The sequence below is a fragment of the Leptidea sinapis genome, chromosome 6, assembly GCF_905404315.1.
Source record: "Leptidea sinapis chromosome 6, ilLepSina1.1, whole genome shotgun sequence".
NCBI lineage: Eukaryota > Metazoa > Arthropoda > Insecta > Lepidoptera > Pieridae > Leptidea > Leptidea sinapis.
Window position 1 is genome coordinate 3,899,495 of NC_066270.1, and position 20,094 is coordinate 3,919,588.

At 33.2% G+C, this 20,094-nt stretch overlaps 1 protein-coding gene across 5 annotated transcripts in view; it reads left to right on the forward strand.

The window, feature by feature from the left end:
- LOC126964921 (uncharacterized) overlaps positions 1-20,094 on the forward strand; it is a 648,802-nt gene that overhangs the window by 124,240 nt on the left and 504,468 nt on the right. The gene's annotated exons all lie outside the window — the stretch shown is intronic.

The window sequence follows — 20,094 nt, forward strand, 5'->3', positions numbered from 1 at the left end:
TACTTTTGCATTTTAGTTTCAGCTGCCGTAAATTTATAAAATTCTTGTTGGTTAATGCTTTGTTGCGGGTATTTTATTTTTATAGCATGCTTGTCACATGATGGTAAATGATCACCGCTACGGTTTGGATACTTAAAACTATCCATCCGTTTGTTATTACTATTTCTATACATCAATGTGAAATTATAATCAGTATGGTGCGTTTTGGAAGATGTGATAGTAAATTACTTACAATGCGATATGATTTTCCACCACTGTGAAGTTAGATCTCCCTCTAGTAAAATTGTATGTATTTTTTTGCTAATAAGGAAAGAAGAGGCTTACGTGATGAGGAAAGGTGAGGCAAATTCCTATGGACTTCCGTCATTAGGAACACTAGATCATAATATCTGCTTCCGGACTTTGAGTTGGGAGCATGCTCTAAGGTTGAAGGTCCCTAATATGTAGTATCAGTTCAGGAAAACTGCAGGCGGAATAAACATGATGCTGGTGGAATACGGATGTAGACGAAATGTCCGGTGATGGAATTCGGCTGCTAGTATATCAACCTGAAGAACTCTTCTGAACACTCCCCCTGATATGTGCGGTAGAAGATGAACCCACATGTCTACGCAACCCAAAGAATCAAGCCGATCGAAGATTAATTTAACGTTGATTCTTCTAGACGCTCCTGGTTGCATCAAAGAAGTTGGTTCAGGGGAGTGTTTGCCCAGGGTTAGAATAAGCAAGTGGTGGATTTAAATGAAGTACTGTCTCGCCTAACTGAGTACACCAAGCTTTTTATAGGACAATTTAGCCTTCCCTTCCAAGTGAGCACCGAGCTGAACTTTGCTCGACATAAGACGGGAAAGTTAAGTTATATAAATAGATACAGATCTAGCTAATATCTACCTTGTAAGAAAAAGAACTGGCTTCAATCTAATTTATATTCATCACTGAAGGGGGAGATGCCCTTAAATACAATACGTAAACCTACTTATTTATTTATAATCAAATCATTAAAACGTTACTTTAATTCGAATTATGTATAAATTAACTTAATACAGTTTTAACAACTTAATTAAAAGAATAACAAATGCAGTCCATCAAAAATTCTTTTTGTACATCTGATAAGGGGCGCTTTGATCATGTCAAAGATAAAACTAAGAAGCATTTCAAATTAATATTAAGGCTCACTGACTCTTGGTTTTAAATTATTTTTTAAGTAGAATACATCACACAGTGTAACAAAAATGTATTTATTTAAGCAAGAATTAAATACAATTTATTTTCTTACATTTTCTTTTAAATTGTTTCTCATGCTCAATCGGATTAGTTTAAATTTTTATATGATGCTGAATGCCTTTAGGTTTTGTTTCATTCTGTTAAAAATACATTGATTAGCAACTCATCAACTATCAAGTAAGTAATTACTTATTTTATGTCATAATAGTTAGACAGCTGACATTTTGACAGAGCGTATATTACAAGTTGTAATACAACCAAACAATACCCAAATTTAACAAAGTTTGCCAAAATCTATCTTTCAGCACCTTGCAGCAGTGTGTACAGCGAAAGACTTTTTTCTGAAGCTGGCCTTATTTATGAAAAGAAGCGAAACCGCTTGCTACCTCTCAATGCAGAGAAAATAGTATTTATCCACCATAATTTGCCTTTAGTTCAGTATGAGTACTAATTTTTTTTTTCTATTACATTCATTTACTATGGTGTGATTAAAAATTTACAACTAAAACTAATCATAATTCTTAAGTGATACTAAAACTAACTAAATAAAGCAAATAATTACTTAAAAATATATTTTTATACAGATTTTTTTTAATTCGGCCTGATGCCTATCCGGCCGAATAGTAGGTAGTTATCCGGTATTCGACCGGATAGTATTAAGGCCGCCGGATATGCCGGATACCGGATAGTTACCGGATATCCGTTTCATCTCTAATTACAAGTACCGCATTAAAAATTCTTAAAATGTAATGTATTTATTTTACCAATGAAAATAAAGTGTGTATATTTTGTAAGATGGCGTGGAACTCTTCACCACTTTTTTACTACATAGTTAAGTGTTTCTTTAATAGGTATTTATGTTTTTTACTGCATTGTTTCTTTTCCGTTAGTAAAATATCTTAATATATATCCTTATCTAAGCTAATATGTTATTTATTTCCTAGCGTGTATTGCTCAAAATAGAGATAAGTTCTAAACACATTTTTTTTCGATGTTTTGACAGCTGTCATAGTCTATCTAGACGTATAAATGATTATTTCATTGTAATCATAATTATTATGTATTACAAGAGCCCTTTGTTTTACTTATAAACAAATAAACAACCAACTAACAAAGAATATTTTATCCCAATCTCAAACCATGTGGGTGAAATAATGTCCGCCATTTTGTTTAAGCTCGTTACAGCTCGACGCACGTCAGTGGTCCTCGTAATTATGATGTTCGGTGCTCGGACGCAGCGTGTGTGCTTAGTTTTACCGCTTCGTGCGAATAAAGTTTCCTTTGTGTGCGCGTGCGCAAGTGTGGGTTAGGGCTGTCGACCACTCCTTAATGGAATATAATATTATTTGTTGAGTTTAATTTATTACTTCAATTGGCGATATTTTAATACGTATTTTGAGAATATTTGAAATAAGAATTTTACTTTTGTTATACATATTAAATACGTTCGTAGTAGTAGTAATATCTTTGGGAAGTAATGACTCGTGTTATCGTAAATATTAATAGTAAGTTGTAATAAAATGTTGATTTAATCCTAATAATAATTAAAATAGTCATAATTGACACACTTCCATACAGATTATTTATTAATTAGGCCCAAAATATTGAAATCCTCTTGTATGGGTTACTGAAAATCATTTATACAATTTATTATACAACAAACATATTCATACAAATTATTTTGCCACTAGTGAGATGCGAACCCGGGACCCATAGATGTTGTCAATATCTTATCTACAGAGCTACCGTAAGACCATCCTTCAATAACATACATCAAATGTAAATATTTGACTTTAATACATTCCAATTTTTATTTATACATAATCAAGAAGCTACAACTAGTTTCCGAAGTAACCAGTTTCGAAACCGTTGTCAAACAGAAAGAGTTGTCATATTATTAAACAAAAATAAGACTGAGTCTCGTGACAGAGTTTGGTGAGTCAACATCTCCTGAGGATGCTCCGTGTAGAGGTGAAACATGTGTCGAATTATTCAAAGACAAATATTGGCGGAACTAACGCTAAAGAAAACTCAAAACATTTGGATAATTATGGATTTCCGCAAAGTAACGCTTACTTCAATAAATGTTTTTAAAACAAAAATTTATAAACCATTCAAACGTGTCTTCTCGAAAAACGTACATCCTTACTATAATATGGGCTTTCTTAAGTTTTTTTTATTTATCTCTCCCGTGACAGCCCTAACGCGTCGGCGTTTTTGAGTCTGACGATAATTACTATATACCTTACACCCGCAGGCAGCACGAACGCCCCCCGACTTTTATTATGTTTTTGTTTTGCCGATGTCTTCATCATAGAAGACGTGGGTTAAAGATTACGGTTATACGTTTAATAGGCTAGTTTAAAATAAAACTCATGATGACGCCTTATATGCATATTATTGCATTGCAGTGTCTTAAAAAGTTTCTATTGTAGGTAGTCCATTAAAAAGTACTTATCACATGGTCTTCTATTACCAGAATTTACTTACGAAAATGTTCTTCATTATATTTTATTTATTATAAGTTATTTTTTTCATTAAATAAAAAAAAGTTAACACAAAAAAACAACCGACTCCAAAAACATTATTCCAAAACAATAGATATAATATGCACTAAAAATTATAAAAATAATTGCTTATTTTATACAATTTAATTAATTTATCTAATACTAGTTTTTTTTTAGTATAATCGGGGTCTTCCCGCCGCGGCCCCGCTCTCGCCTCTCGCTTCCTCACGTCGCGCGTGCGACTCAAGCACATCTCACCTATAACTTTGTATGTATTTACAAACCTATCTTGGCTGACACTGAGTCCAAAAATAACAATAATCGTATCTAGAATTTGATTAATTAATTAGATTGTACAAAAATATGCAATTATTTTTATACTTTTTTGATGAAGTCTGTTAAAAATATGACGAGAAGAACAAAACCTGAGCGGCATCACAATTGCGCTAGTCACTTTGAGACATACAATTTTAAACCTCTTTGGACCAGTAATTTCACTTGCAGAAACAGGTGCCGCTGTGGTAATATCTAGCTACATAAGATAGCCTGTATAAATAAACTTTCCTTTGCTAAAACTTTAGCAATCCGTATACCCCATTCTTGAAAACACAAATTCAAATAAAACGTTCGTAATATATCGCCATTTGTGACTCTGATCGCACAACTGACAAGCTCGCCAAAAACGATGTGGATAAATAAAACAATCATGTTAATGCGTTTGCCTCGAATATTATTTCTGACAAAAATATTATTACGAGCGAACTTAATTGGTTTAATTTTAGCTCAATATTGACACAACACTTGTGAAGCCGCGTTGTGTGACAATGTGTTTGTTTAGTTTGTGGCAAATTTTGGTTGACATAATCAGATAATACAATTAATACAACAAAATATTAAGAATTATGTTTCAACATCCCCATAGGAGTTTTCATTGAATAGAAGAGCGAAGAAGATTATGTGCCGTAGAAGGAATTTGAATAGTTATATTATGAAGGACTTTTCTGGCATTTCACGAAGTAGGCATCCTGGTTTTAAGTGGATCTGGAAGACACTTTAGAAGTTTATTTTCTTCTCGTTTACTTTTTCGTGGTTTGCGGCCTTACAAATAAACATGGTATAATACTTGACAATAAAACAAAAATATGCAAAATGCTTACGAATAAACTGAAAATAGAATTTACCAACTATATCGCCACATGAGTAAAAAGGTACAGAGACTAATCTTCATACAACCACGCGAAATGTTTGTGTCGTCCGGCAGTATTACTGCAAACAAACTTATTTTTGTCGCTAACAGCAGTACTATTAATATTGTGTTCTGGTCTAAAGTCATGGATGCTTGTCTCAGTCTGAATGAGTTTAACTATGACAAACGCAGAAGACTCGCAACTAAGCCCTTTTAAAATAATAAGAAAACCTTCACAAAATTGTTTCCTTCCATTTTGACTGCCAGAAATATTTTCGAGATGACTCGGACAAGAATTTTAGGCGAACACGATAATTAAATAACTGGCAACAACAACCCAAAAATTTCTAAGCCTCTTACTCCACTAAATAGCTGTTGAAGATTTGTCAAATAAAAATCTTCCATTATGCAATAAGGTAGGCATAAGAAATTGATGAATTATGAAAGGCCCATTATTCGATTGATAGATATGTCTACTTATCTCATAACCGGCAGGATTGGTAGTGTACGTAATATTTTTTTTATGAAAATATGGGTCGAAACAAGCAGGGCGTTCACATTCAGCTGATGGTAATTGATACGCCATGCCCATTACAATGCAGTGCCGCTCAGGATTCTTGAAATACTCAAAAAATCAGAGCGGCACTACAACTGCGCTCGTCACCTTGAGACATAAGATGTCATGTTTCAATTGCCCAGTAATTTCACTAGCTACGGCATCCTTCAGACCGAAACACAATAATGCTTACATTACTGCTTTACGGCAGATATAGGTGCCGTTGTGGTACCCATAATCTAGCCGGCATCCTGTGGAAAGGAGCCTTCCACTGGTAAATTATTACCAAAGTATAACACAAAAATTTATAAAGTATAGTATTATACTTCATATTTTGATTGAAACAGAAAATAATATTAACAGCGTACGGATTTATAAATGTATTATATTAAACAAATACAAGGCACTCGCAATAATTCTTTACGGTAAGATGAATACACTCCAGATTACCTCCTTATATAAATCCCGTACAAACAATGATAATCTCAGACAGACAATACAAACATTGAAAATAAATTAAAATCTCATCACATCGAAACTTCTTGGTAACAAAAAGTACAAATAGAGCCTCCATCGTTGAGGTTGAAACAAAACTTAATGACCCTTGAGAGCGTTGTGAAGAAAAAGTTACAACTCAGTTCTTATTGTGTACTCGATTGGATTATTATTGGAATGGGGACAAAATCACCATTACATGGCCTTTTGGAAATGGATAAAGTAAACCTTAAAAAAGTAATCATTTTGAAACGTTAAGATTTCCTTTAAATTAACTTTCAGTTGAGCCGATAAAGAAAATTGTTGTATTTGTTATATTTTCTTTTCTGATTTACACATTTTAGTACCTATAGTTCATTCAAAACATTTGCTTTTAATATTTATTCTTTCCCAGATAGCAACCTTTGATTTTCAATTAGTGAGTTGAAATCCAAATTTATTTTTGAATAAATTATCATACATATCTTCCACAAACGTCCTTCTTTGCTACGGTCATGACATATTACCTGGTTTCTTCAAGGCACTCTTGACCTAGTCTTACTTGCCCTATCTCATCATGGAAACACTTCCAACACACATTCGCTCTAGAAATTAGTGTAGTTAATGTAATTTCACCATTTATACATAACTAATCCATATAAACATTCCCTATAAGCGATACTTTATTTACTCTGTCACCACTTTATTCTCATATTACACTGTTTCTACATCGATCTCTTAAGCTGGTTCTTTCTCGCTATTGCGCTCTAAAAAATGATGAAGAAAGAAGGCTTTGAGAGATTTTATTTTCTATTAATAATTTAAATCCTTATTGCTAAAATATTGGGAGCTCATTGAACGCCCAATCCATTTAGGACATTCCGTAACAATGAAATAACAATCTACCTAAAAGTCTAGTGGCTTTTGGCTCAGATGGTTTCCGAACCTACCTGTACCATAGCATGCCTGTTGGTAAATGATATTCACTACGATCCCTACTTTCTTGTTACTCCAGAGGAATCACATGAGCATTACAAAACTTATAAAGTTCGCATAAACATACAAATGCGTTTGAAAACCGAAAACACATTCGTACAAGGCGAGCGAGGATCGAACCAGTGGATCCGTGATTCTACCGATTACATTACCGATGCTTCATGTTCGAAATCGATTTATGGAAGTAATTTTATATATTCATGTATGTTTTAAATATTCAGATTTCTAGCCATTATAATACAAGTTATGTCTAGTTTGAGATGATGATTTGTGTAAAAATGCATTAATTAGATATTGGTGACAACCCACTTTCTATATCAATGTTAAATATAGAAGAATACATCGACATTAGTGTTAAAGGCCGTAAAGTATCAAAAGCTTAGTATTATACCAGTCTACTGTTGGTTTGATCGTTATATTGTGTGTCTGCCTTTAAGTGACTAGCTGTCTCATTAACACACAAGTGCAGTTTCTAAATAAGCCATGAATCTTATATCCCACACGAGCCTAATAAATTGCGAATGCTTTCACATACAGTAGCAATTGGTTCCGACATGATATACTTTGTAAGTTTTTAAGCTATTGCATAGCTTCTATCGCGGGCCTTGAGCATGGAGACCGAATCCAGAAATTCCGTAACGAAAATAACCTAACACTTACTTACTAGATGTATATAGGTATTTCGCAAAGGTTGTTGCAGTTGCCATAGAACAGCGGTTATCACGTATGCTTTTTGTGCAGAAGGTTCGCGCCTGGGGTACGTCTTGATTTTTTTTAATTTCTTGTTTTTTTATCACATTTTTTTAATTTTTATTATTATGACAAGCATTTTTATTTAGTTTCACCTGTCATGGCACTACAACTGCGCTCGTCACCTTGAGAAATAAGATGTTAAGTCTCATTTGCCCAGTAATTTGACAAGCTACGGCGCCTTTCAGACCGAAACACAGTAATGCTTAAACATTACTGCTTCGCGGCAGAATTAGGCGCCGTTGTGGTACCCATTATCTAGCCGGCATTCTGTGCAAACGAGCCTCCCACTCATCCACATAAATCTCCCACTCCTCCCATCCTACATAATAGAGCAGTGATATTGAATTTTTAATATCTCAAATCATAATCTGCAAATCTATTTCAAAAATAACGCGATGCTCTATTCAGCCATTACACGCCTCACTGTGTTTTAGCTTTGTACACTTTTGTTTCAAAAATCTAATGCACTTTTTCTAACTTTATAACTGGAAAGCTAGTGCAACCTTTTTAACAAACGAACCGTTTTAGACAAACATTTTAGTTCCGGTATTTTTGCGAAACATTGCATAGTTGCGAGTGCAAACAAAAAATCTCCAAAACTAACACTGTCGATAAATAAAAATATAACGTAGCTCCGAATTCGGATGCACGAATTGGGTCAGCTATTGTCTATGATGGAGTTTCTTGGGTTCCTTATACAAGTTAAAAAAGCTAGTGAATTGTAGTTATGCTGCAATATATTCCAACAATTATGCAACTCACATATATCTGGTTTTAGTTTGAATATCATGATAAAAATATGATTCATTTTTTTTCTTGTATTTGGGAAAAAGTCTTAAACAAATATGACAATAAATATATGAAAACAACAGACCTAGAGTTCCACATTTTATAACAGAAATTATAAATTGTGTAGTGCTCGAAAAAGCTAGCAACTAAAATACTTATATTAGACCGATTTACATAAACCGAAAAATGAACATATCAAGTTTACATAATCTGCCGATACAATCGATTAAAGTTGTGAAGGGTATTATTACACGAAAGGATATAAATTGTTTTGTGTACAAAAAAGTTAGCAATAGATCATATTTTTATATAAAATGTATAATGCGGCAGCATAATACAAAGAATAATGAAAACAAAGATTACAGTCATTTGCCGTAATGAATTAGTTATCTATATAGGATTTACAAATATTATTATATGCTATAAAATACAATACAAAATACAAAATGTTTAATGTTTAATGTTAGAAATTCTAAGAAAGATTCTATTACTAAATCCCAAAAAATATATAGGTATTAAAGTATTTCAGTACACTACAGTGATGATTCTTGCAAAAATATAATGCTATATTGTTAATTAGAGATATATAGAAAACTAGCCGTTAAATATAATATTTAACCGTTTTAATCATCAGGTTCTTAAGAAGATATTGCAAGGATTAATTGCCTTTCGTGTGAAGACGACAGTCAGCTTTTTATTTATACAATGAACGACAGAGGGGCAGACATTCAAATATTTTTTTTCCTCTAAGTATTCATTAATAGAATAGAAACTTTTTCCAAAAGTAACTTTTTCAAAGAGCTTATGAACTTTTTAATGTTGGTTTCGGCTTTTAAGTGTTCTGGTTCTGGTTCTAACTATTTATAAATTTTAACTGACATTGGGTAGGGACCGGAACTGTGTAATGTTATAGATTTAGTTTGCAAAATATTATTTTTATAGCGAGGTGTGTTGTGCCTATGATTTTAGTGTATAGATTTGGGTGTTTTCTTACAAACTTACATATTTCGATTATATATGTGTTTTTTGGGCACTATGAACTTTTTACTGACTTGATATACTTTATTACCTTTCTAGTCCGAGGGAGATTGTCATATGACACGTAGTTATTAATTAACTTAGCAACTTTAATTGATGTTGAAGTTGCTACATGGACTGCCGAGGATAGCAAACATGAAAAATATGTCGGTCTCAGTGAGTCGTTCATCTTTGTGCCATTTGGTGTGGCATATGGCCTCTGTGGCCCAGTGGCGCGGATATTTTATGAGGCATTATCTATGCGTCGCAATAGAGTTACTATTCTCCAAAACTGGCAACTTGGCAAATAGACTAGCCCAGCGAGGAAATGTTTCCAGCATTAGTGGTAGATACTTCTTGCACCTTAGTTTTACTACATGCAATATTCTGTTGTAAAAAAAGTTTTATAGTAAGTAAACATCTTAAAACGATATTTTAAAAATGAGGTATTCTCGTGCTAACTGTGCTTAATACTGAACATCTAAAAACTAAGCCGCTATTTACATTTCAGTGGGCCTGCGAATGGTTTCAATTAATAATAATTGGACCCGATAGGTGGCGTTTTTATCAAGTTTTAGTAATTTTGTTACTAAATTATCGTTAGTACTCTAAATTAGTTTTTCTTTGTTTGCTATTGTTCAAACATCATGATTTTGTGTTATATCAAAAGCAAAGTGTACGGAATCATTCTTAAAGCCAACCCTGATCTGTCTTGTACAATAATAATTTTTTAAGTAGCCAAGACATCACGACTTCGATCGATCTTTTTATTTACTCGACGCTTGTTCGTTTTTTGTTCACTTTTTATTTCGTTTGTTGGTTTTGTACGTAAAGGAATTGACGTCTCCATTGCGATTTGTTACGGCAACGCGTCGACAGGATGACAGCGCGATTTTTTATTAAAATTGTGTGATAGCAGATGAAATATAGACTTTAACAGTAAAAGAACAAGGTATAATTTCTAATGACTTTATATTTCTCAGATCAGGGATGCCTAATGTTAGTTATATGTTTTATACAATATTTATTTGTTTAACTGATGGGATGTAGATCTATTTAAAGTAGGAACTAGGTCTGATTTTATATGATTTTATTGGTCGGTTAGAAACTAGGGTTGCTGAAGCGAACATTATTATTTATAATTATGTGTTTTTTACTGATCGGTCATAAATGAGTACGATTATTGTTTAGAGTGAAAAGTTGATTTGTTTTTTTTTAGCGTCAGTTTTTTATTTCCATTGTTTCATTTCTCTCAAATTAAAAATAAAACTTTTATAATTTCCTTTTAATGCAGGAAAGTTGCGCTTTAATAAGAAAAAAGTAATTTATTTTAAATAAAAATTCTTTAATTTAGATTAACAGTTTCAGCAACATAATATAAAACATCCATAAAATCTATACAATATAATGCAGCAGAAACACTAATAATTTTTGGTTGTAGGATATTACACAAAAAAAATTGTCGACAACCCTATCTATACGTAGTCAGTGGTTAACAACATTTTTACTAAATGACTCGATTCCGTCCATTACTGTGAATGTATAGAAATTAATGTAACCGCTTGTCTTTTTGATTACACTCTATGGAACGCTCGGCTTAAGGTTTTAATGTCAGATATCTCTTTACAGTATTACGTCTTCATTATTCCCGAGGTAATTGCACGGAATGAGATACGTTTGTACGATGTACTTGTGTGAAGATTTCATGGGCACTCCTTTTATTGGGTTTGTTCTCTTTTTACTATGCATTTGCATAGTATGTATGACATTGTAATCTTTAGGGTTCAAAACTCTATAAGTATTATTATATTATAGTATATTTTTTTTTATGAAAATAAGGGACGAGACGAGCAGGAAGTTTAGCTGATGGTAATTGATACGCCCTGCCTATTACAATGCAATGCCGCTCAGGATTATTGAAAAACCCCAAAAATTCTGAGCGGCACTACAACTGCGCTCGTGACCTTGAGACATAAGATGTTAAGTCTCATTTGCCCAGTAATTTTACTAGCTGCGGTTCCCTTCAGACCGAAACACATTAATGCTTACACATTACTGCTTCACGGCAGAAATTGGCGCCGTTGGGGTACCCATAATCTACGCGGCATCCTTGTGGAAAGTAGCCTCCCACTGGTAAATAAAAAAAACCCTATTACTACAACTTTGATGTCCATCCTTCCCAACAAAACCGCATTTGTTACACAGCTGCAATATTACCAGAGTGCATATTAGTATTTCTATTTCCAAAATGGCCCCAAATTGCAAATACAAAGATGTTTGCTTTATGAATATTGCATAATATATGACCCCTTGTGCGCTTGACATGTCAAAGTTTATTTCAGCTTGATCAGGGATCAGGCAATTTCTTTTTATAATTTCGACACTGGGGTTCAGAAGCCGAAATGTCTAGTCAACAATTCATAACTATTTTGAGAACAGTGTTATTTTTTTCTACAAATACTAATTAAGAATAACATCAGAAAGTCCCGTAAAAAATATCAAAATATTTTTTTATCATTCGCGATGTTCGTGTAATCTTTCGACGAACACTTTAAATTAAACTTTTCTAATAATTAGACTATAATTAATAGTATTATTAAATAAGAACCTTCGCTCCACGAGTTAATCCGTAACATTTTCTAAGCGACAATATTAAAAGATTTACGGACAAAAGTCGTGGCCATTTTGAAAATTTCCCAAAGCAGAAAATATAGGTCTCCGTCGTCAGGAACATTATTTAATAATGACCAAAAGGCGGGAAACGACATAAAGATGGGACGTAAATCATTAACGGCACGTATATCCGCTGTTAAACAGTTATTAAATTTTAACATGCATTTATTTACGTCAATAACTTGATGTCGATAGCTATATATGTAGTTTGGGTCTTTCTTTTGGCTTGGTGGTGTTTTTAAACGGAGTAAAATCACTAACTAGCGTACGAGTCTTTGCCTTTCTTAAAAAAAGTAATAAAATGAGCATTTTCACTTAGGTATGAACGAAATCTGAACACTTTCGCCTGATGGTAGGTGATACCTGCCTACTACAATATAGGGCTGCCCAGGATTCTTGCAAAACCCAAAAGTTCTGAGCGACACTACAAATGCGCTAGTCACCTTGAGACGTAAGATGTTAAGTCTCATTTGCCTAGTAATTTCACTAGATTCGGCGCTTCAGACCGAAACACAATAATGCTTCCACATTACTGCTTCGCGGCAGAAAAAGGCCCGTTGTGGTACCAATAATATAGCCGGCATCCTGTGCAAAGTTGACTCCCACTGGTTGGTCCCATTGGTTATTTACTAAAAACATCATAAACACCATAAAGTTTGCGCCAGTAAATTACATAGAACGCAGTTTATGTTGCCATATCACTAGGCACGGTAAGTAAACGAGACGTGTAATACAAGCCGCATAACTTAGTCATTTTAACTTGACGCGACATATTACGTTGACAAGCTGTAACTTATTGCAAATAGCTTCACTGGAGATGTTAATAATGTACGACTTTTTATGATTTTCAAACATCAGTGGTGCTCAGATAAATATTTTAGATTGTTTATAATTATTATTGTATTTGTATTGTAAGAGGTTTCACGATAAGAGGACAATGAAAATAATTTCTGTCGTGAAATTTGTTTATATTTCGGTCAGTTTTAAGACACAAATTTCATATAAATATTATGTCGCGCCATTCTCTCGCCATTTGCACTATGTGATATTAATATATTATTTAAGAACATTTTAAATAAATTCAAACAAAATAAATCTAATAGCTATATTTAGAATACTAGTATGATTACATTAAAGTAAAACTATCATTACGAGGAAGTGTACCACGAATACTGGCAGCATTTCCGCGTTGGATAGCTAGGCTGATCTATTGACCGAAATAGCTGCCGGTGCTTGGCTTACCAGTAGCCCTATTGGCAATCTCTGGGCCCCATGAGCCAGGTGTCTCGATATATAATTAAATTGAACTCTAGTAGAAATCTAATATATATATATATACACCTCTTTTTTTCTTATGGGCTTTTGAAAAAGTGATAAAGTTTGAAGACAGTCTTTTTTTTGGAAATCAGTAAATTTAAATAAACGGATGTTTAATCTTTTTAAATTTTAATCAATTTTTTTTAAGTATAGAAAACTGTTCTTCTTCTTCTTCTTCTTCGCGTGCATCGTTGGCACTTAAGTTTGTCCAAATCAAAGCTAAATTTACAATACTATGAGTTCACTAAAATAAAACTATCATTACGGGGTAGTGTACCAAGAATACTGGCAGCATTTCAGCGTTGGATAGCAAGGTTGATCCGTTGACCAAAATAGCTGCCAGCGCTTGGGTTTCCAGTAGCCTTATTGAGCCGAGTACTTTGTACATTCTCCGCGTCTCTGTGCCCCACGGCCAAGTGTCTGGACACCAAACGGCACAAAAATGTAAGACTCACTGAGACGGACATATTTGCGACGCTTGCTTTCCTCGATTATATAAAGTTGACATATTTATAAATTAAAATCATTTTATTTGTAAGCAGCGAGATAAAGCTTGTATTAACACATTAAATTATTCAATTTCTAACGTTCAAATAGTGCTCCAGTCTTGTCGCATTAGTTTCATATTAGCGATGCCTGTTTGCGATGCAAATTCACCTGTGCTAGGTGTCGGTTATTGCTAATAGCTCTTGCATACATAATTATGCTTAATGGATATAATTTAACATTTCATATGCACATTACTGCTTGGTTTTGTGATATTTTTATTAGAATGATAATTGTATCATAATAAAAGCCAAAAGATGACTCCGAATGATTTAGTTCTACCTATTTATTATTTCCCTTCAAATTTACATTATGTTTTCCCTTAATAGTAATCTTTTAATTAAATTTTTATAACTTTAGAGTCACTACTGATATTGTTATTAATATTTAATGTTAACACCAATGATAATTACGATTCTCTACACTAAAAAAAATATATTTTGCACCTCATAAATTAATGAACTTTATAGGAAAAACAAGAATATCTCGGATAATGCTAAACAATTTACATTCGTGCCCGAATTATTTGGTAAAAAAAATGGAATCTGAACAGATATCATAAGCGTGGTGCGTCTGTACATAAAATATTTTTGAAACAAGAAATATACGCGTAAGAGATGCCAAAACAATAGTTTTTGGAGTTTTTACCTGTTTTTTGCTTCGTATGCGCATGCTTATTGTCTAAGCTGATTTAAAAGCAGGTGTCACTGATATCTTAGTTATACGTCTAGATGGACTGTGACAGCTGTGAAAAAAAACACGTCGAAAAAAATAGCGGCTTACTGTCGCCCTTTATTTTCATTTTATTTTAATTTACACTTAAACAAAGTGACACTCATATCACGAATGTAAGACGTAGCTGGTCACACGTGTCTTAGCACACTAACGAAATAAACGTGGCCTGTTTTCAGGCATTGCCTAACTGCAAGTGACTCTAGTAAAATGTATGAATTATCTAAGACTAAAATATTGTGACAATACAATTCCAATAATTTCAGAAACAAAAAAGCTAGGGTCTTTAGAATAAAAGGCAAAAACTAACGGACAAAAAACGGGATCCCGTAAGTTTTTGTGCTACAAACAACCTACCAAAAAAAAAACTGCATATGAATTCCTGGTACGTGTTGCTAGGATGACACATGATTTCAACCGCTATGAAAGACATTCCTACCACCACTAATATATATATTAATATGTTCTCCTGTTGTCTATTTAATAGACAACAGGACAACAGGGTTGTCTAGTAATACATCGAGCGCTTGGTGTCAGAATATATTAAGGTATACTAGCGCCATACTTAAGACAATCTCTTCTTTAACTATGATCGCCTGGTAACAAAACATTGTATTATGCTTCATATCTCATTATCTCCCATGTTAAATATTATGAATTTATGTGACTGCTCTTTTTACTGTCGCTTTTTCATCGACTTTCAAATCACAACGATGATTAAGAATTTTTCACTTCAATAGTATGCATATTTCTGTCTCATTCTTTGCCGGCTTCATTCTATACATTTTTGTATTTGTGTCTCTTACCTGTAGTTTTTTCCGTTGCATCCGGTTTGAAATCACAACGATTCTAAAGAAGTTTCACTTCAAATTTTTTATTACAAGTATATACAACTAACTTCCAATACAAATAATAAAAATTAACAAAAAAATATTTTCTCCAAATTTCTACAACATTCTGATATCATATCTCATCATAATAAAACACAAGACTTCTCCTTTTTAGAAGTCGGTTTAAAAGCAATTTAAGTCAGCATTATTTAATTAAACTGACGAATACTTAAATTATTTTATTAGGCATAATTTACTATTGATAATATTCTTATTAATATACCATTAAGCATTGTGACTGGCCCCTTGCATTCACAGAAAACAATGTTCATTATAAAACCTATTTGAACTGACCTATTAACAATTACGCACCGGAAACCAGGCTGGTCGGTAAGGCGATAATAATCTACGCTTTTTAATTACACCAATAGACCCCGCCCGGTGTTGTAATTTATATGAAAACGTCCAATCATATTAACATACGCAATGGTGGTGTGATTCCTGCCACAGAATATTAATCACTTTGTCGTTATGGCGGACTCAACAGCCAATTTTTTTGTCTATGGAATTCTTAATGATATTTCTAAATGATTCGATTTGACGTGCCGATGGAACGCTGTTTAAATTAACGATACTTTTGATTAGGTTTTTCTTAAAAAGGTTTTGTTTATTGTTTTATGGTTTGGTGCGAATTTCGATTAGGTGTTTTTATTTTGTAGTCTCATTTTTGCTAGATCAGTCCAGTGTAGCGAACTCTCTAAGAAAAATGCGATTGTATGAAACGTCCAGTCATCGATAGATTGACAGATGACGGCTATAAAAGGCGTTTACTTTTTCAAAATTGATTCCTTTAGAATTATTTTTAATGCCATTTATAATATACTAGATACTACTACCGGTTCCGAAACAAATGGCGCTCTGAGAGTGAAAAAGCGGCCCAAGGAACTTGTGATCTTGTAAAAAACGTTTCAAGAAACTGTTTGCTTTCAAACTTAGCCCGTATATATATCGTCGCCATATTGTTATTACTATTTTAAACTCATGTCAAATGACCGCACGTTTCATACTAAACTAAATTTCAATTATTACTCTAATTACATCGTATTTACATCCTCTTTGGAAATAGTAATGAGGCATTCCCTAGATGATGAGTTTTAGCAAGTGGGAGGTACCATTACGCATCATATCACCAAAGTATTGCAGCTACCTTTTCTTAACTTCTTGAGCACTTCAACTTTCTTCGCCATCAGCTGTAGAGTTCTACAGCTGATGGCGAAGTCAAACATCGAACCAGACAGTTGTCTGGTTCGATGTTTGACAGGGTGACAGCTACAACCTGGAACCTGAAAACCTGGCTCACATTAAAGACAAAACCGACAGTCATCATTTCAAGCGTAACGTTCTCAGTAGTTCTAATAGTCTACTTAAAAATTATCCTCGTATATAATTTATAGTTTCGGCGGATGCCTTCTTTCAAATTATTACAAAATAACACATTCTCTCGCCACAACTCGATATACGCTCTTCGAAATAACCATAATTGCTTAATTTGGAGCGTATGTTGTTTACTCAGATCTATAAGAGCGAACGAGATGGCTGCATGCTATCGATGCAAATGAAAGAGATAGGCAATGCACCAGGTATGAGAAACGTGCGAAGGGATTGAAAGTGGGATCATTAGAGCACGTTTTTATAACAATTGGTAATGGCTTCGGATGAAAAAGCGTCTCGTCACATTGTTCTTGATTTTTATTAGATCTGTGACATATTACAAGTTACTGTGATAATGTAACAGTTAGAAGATGAAATATTAATAATAATAATAATGATACCTTTTATTTGACACACACATGAAACATTACATTGCTACAAAAATAAGAATAAAAAAAGAAAAGTTATAACTAAAACTACCTTGACCATATTTTACAAAGAATAAATAAATAACTTTACCAAGATATTATATTATAGCAGCTGTGTGGCAGTGTGTGCTTCTCAGGTTACCTGTGACAATTGGTCACAGCACTGATTTTCAGTAGCTCCCGTTTGACGCTTCACGTTGCGGTGCTGAGTAATAAATTTTAAATATTTATCACAACATAATATTATAAAATAAAAAATTAACTATTTTAACCATTTTTGCTAGTACTTTGTCTCAAGGTGACGAGCGCAATTGTAGTTCCGCTCAGAATTTTTAATTTTTCAATAATCCTGAGCGGCCCTGCATTGTAATGGGCAGGGTGTATCAATTACCATCAGCTGAACGTCCTGCTCGTCTCGTCCCTTATTTTCATTAAAAATAAAATATTTTACCATAAACTTAGTATACTAGCGTAATAGAAAAACACTCTTCATTACGGCGAGACTAAATTTAAAATGTTCAAAATAGTGGAGTGTATTTTGCTTTTGGTCAATCCCTATGACAAATATTGATAAACGGCGTCATATTCACGTGTACAATATTTTATTATCTAACTTATATTTTTAAAAATTAATATTTATTTATTTATTTCATAAAAATCTACAGCACATAACATCACTTATTTGCTAAAGTATTAACTAACTAATTCTAGTAGGCTTCATAAGATACATAATAGCTTTAAGGGTAAATGTATACACTTCTACAATAAAGTCCCAGCCACTGTTCAGGCATTATCTATAAATAAATTTAAATGTTTTATAAAAAAATGGCTCTGTCGTAAATCCTATTACTCCACTACTGAATATCTAAATGATCGGACAGCCTGGGACTAGATTGTGATTATTTTATAGCGACTGTACAATATCGTATATTTTTATTGAAAAGAGCGCAAAAAAAAGAATGCTGGGAGAGTTTCTTGCGCCGCTTCTTCTCTCTCAGAGCGCCATTTGTTTCCGAAGCGGAAGTAGTATCTAGTAGTATAAGAAATGACATCAAAAAGAATTCTAAAGGAATCAATTTTGAGAAAATAAATGCCTTTTATGCCTTTTATTGTATAACAAAACATGGGCCAACAGAGATTTTATATTACTTAGGCAAGACAAAATTATTAAATAGCTTCCTAAAGATAAACTGAAACAAGAGAAACAAAGTACGTTTAACATTCAGTTTACTTACGTGTGTGTGTGGGTATGTGGGGTTGTGTGGTTATGTGGGGTATGTGTGGGTATGTGTATATCTTATGTGGGTATATAATCTTTATAAAATAGATTGTTTACTGCGACAATTAAAATGTAATTTTAAATATTTCAGTGAATATGTTGAACGATAATAAACACAACGAAAGTATTATTGAAGAATCAGAACAGTGAAATGTTTCTTTATTTGGATTGTTGCTGAATATAAAAACAAAATCTAATACAGAACACGACACCATTATATTTTTAATTAATATCCGTTCAAACATACGTAAAATATATATATATATATATATATACATAAACTTCCAATTACACAGGAGACTAATAGACACTAAATGTTTAAAAACGGTTTCACGGCCCATCTATTGCATCTCTTTCTCACACTTAGGTTTTTGAGTAAGGATATATCTCACTCACACTGAGTTCTTCTATTTCGCTAGTATACTAAGTTTATGACTAAAACTTTATAAATAGTACGGTTTTCAAAGAACTAGTTTCACGTACATCATAATTGTATATTTCTTCCTTTTTGACATGGTACTTTTCATGTTGACATGACCTTAAAAACCCGTAAACCCACATACCCAAACTGAGTGTCCTCTGCATAATGTATTGCAATGAAGCATGAACTATTCTCATCAGAGTTCTATATATTTTTATGAGGTCACCCGGCACACGAGCGATGTGCAAGTTTATTCCATTAATTTGGTTGTTCGTGGAAGAAAGTTCCGTGAAAATTCCACTGTGGAATAACGCACTATATCTCGAAATGACAAAAATAAGCAATAATAGTATTAATTCGTTGTCCGCCTGTTTGTATATCACATTACCCTCGGATCTAGTGAAATGTTGATATTAATATCAAACACATAATATCAACAATCAATGATTAACAGCGAGTGTTACACATTTATTTAAATAAATACTTTTTAAAGGATTGATACGCATATTGTGCTGAACTGCATTTTGACAATAGATTAATGCGTAATAGTAACAATTTTTTTTAATAATTTAACCAGGCTTATTAAACGATTATTAGCGAATACTTTTAATCACTTACAAAATTTAATTATGTGGCAGTAGTTAATACTAGCTAGGTTCCGAAACGAATAAAATGTTTACTTTTTACCAAACTTATCAACTTTTTTTATAGATTCTTATGTAAGAGTGTATTAAACGCAAGAAGAAGTTGAAGTCTACTAATAATTTGATCATGGAAAGGTCCTATCGGGTAAACTCGACCTAAATTCCTTCATCATTATCATTTCAGCTGGAAGACGTCCACTGCTAGAAAATGTCCCCAAACCCCCAAGGATAGCCATGACGATCAGTCCTGTACTGCCTTCATCCAACCTATTCCGGCGATCTTGATCAGAT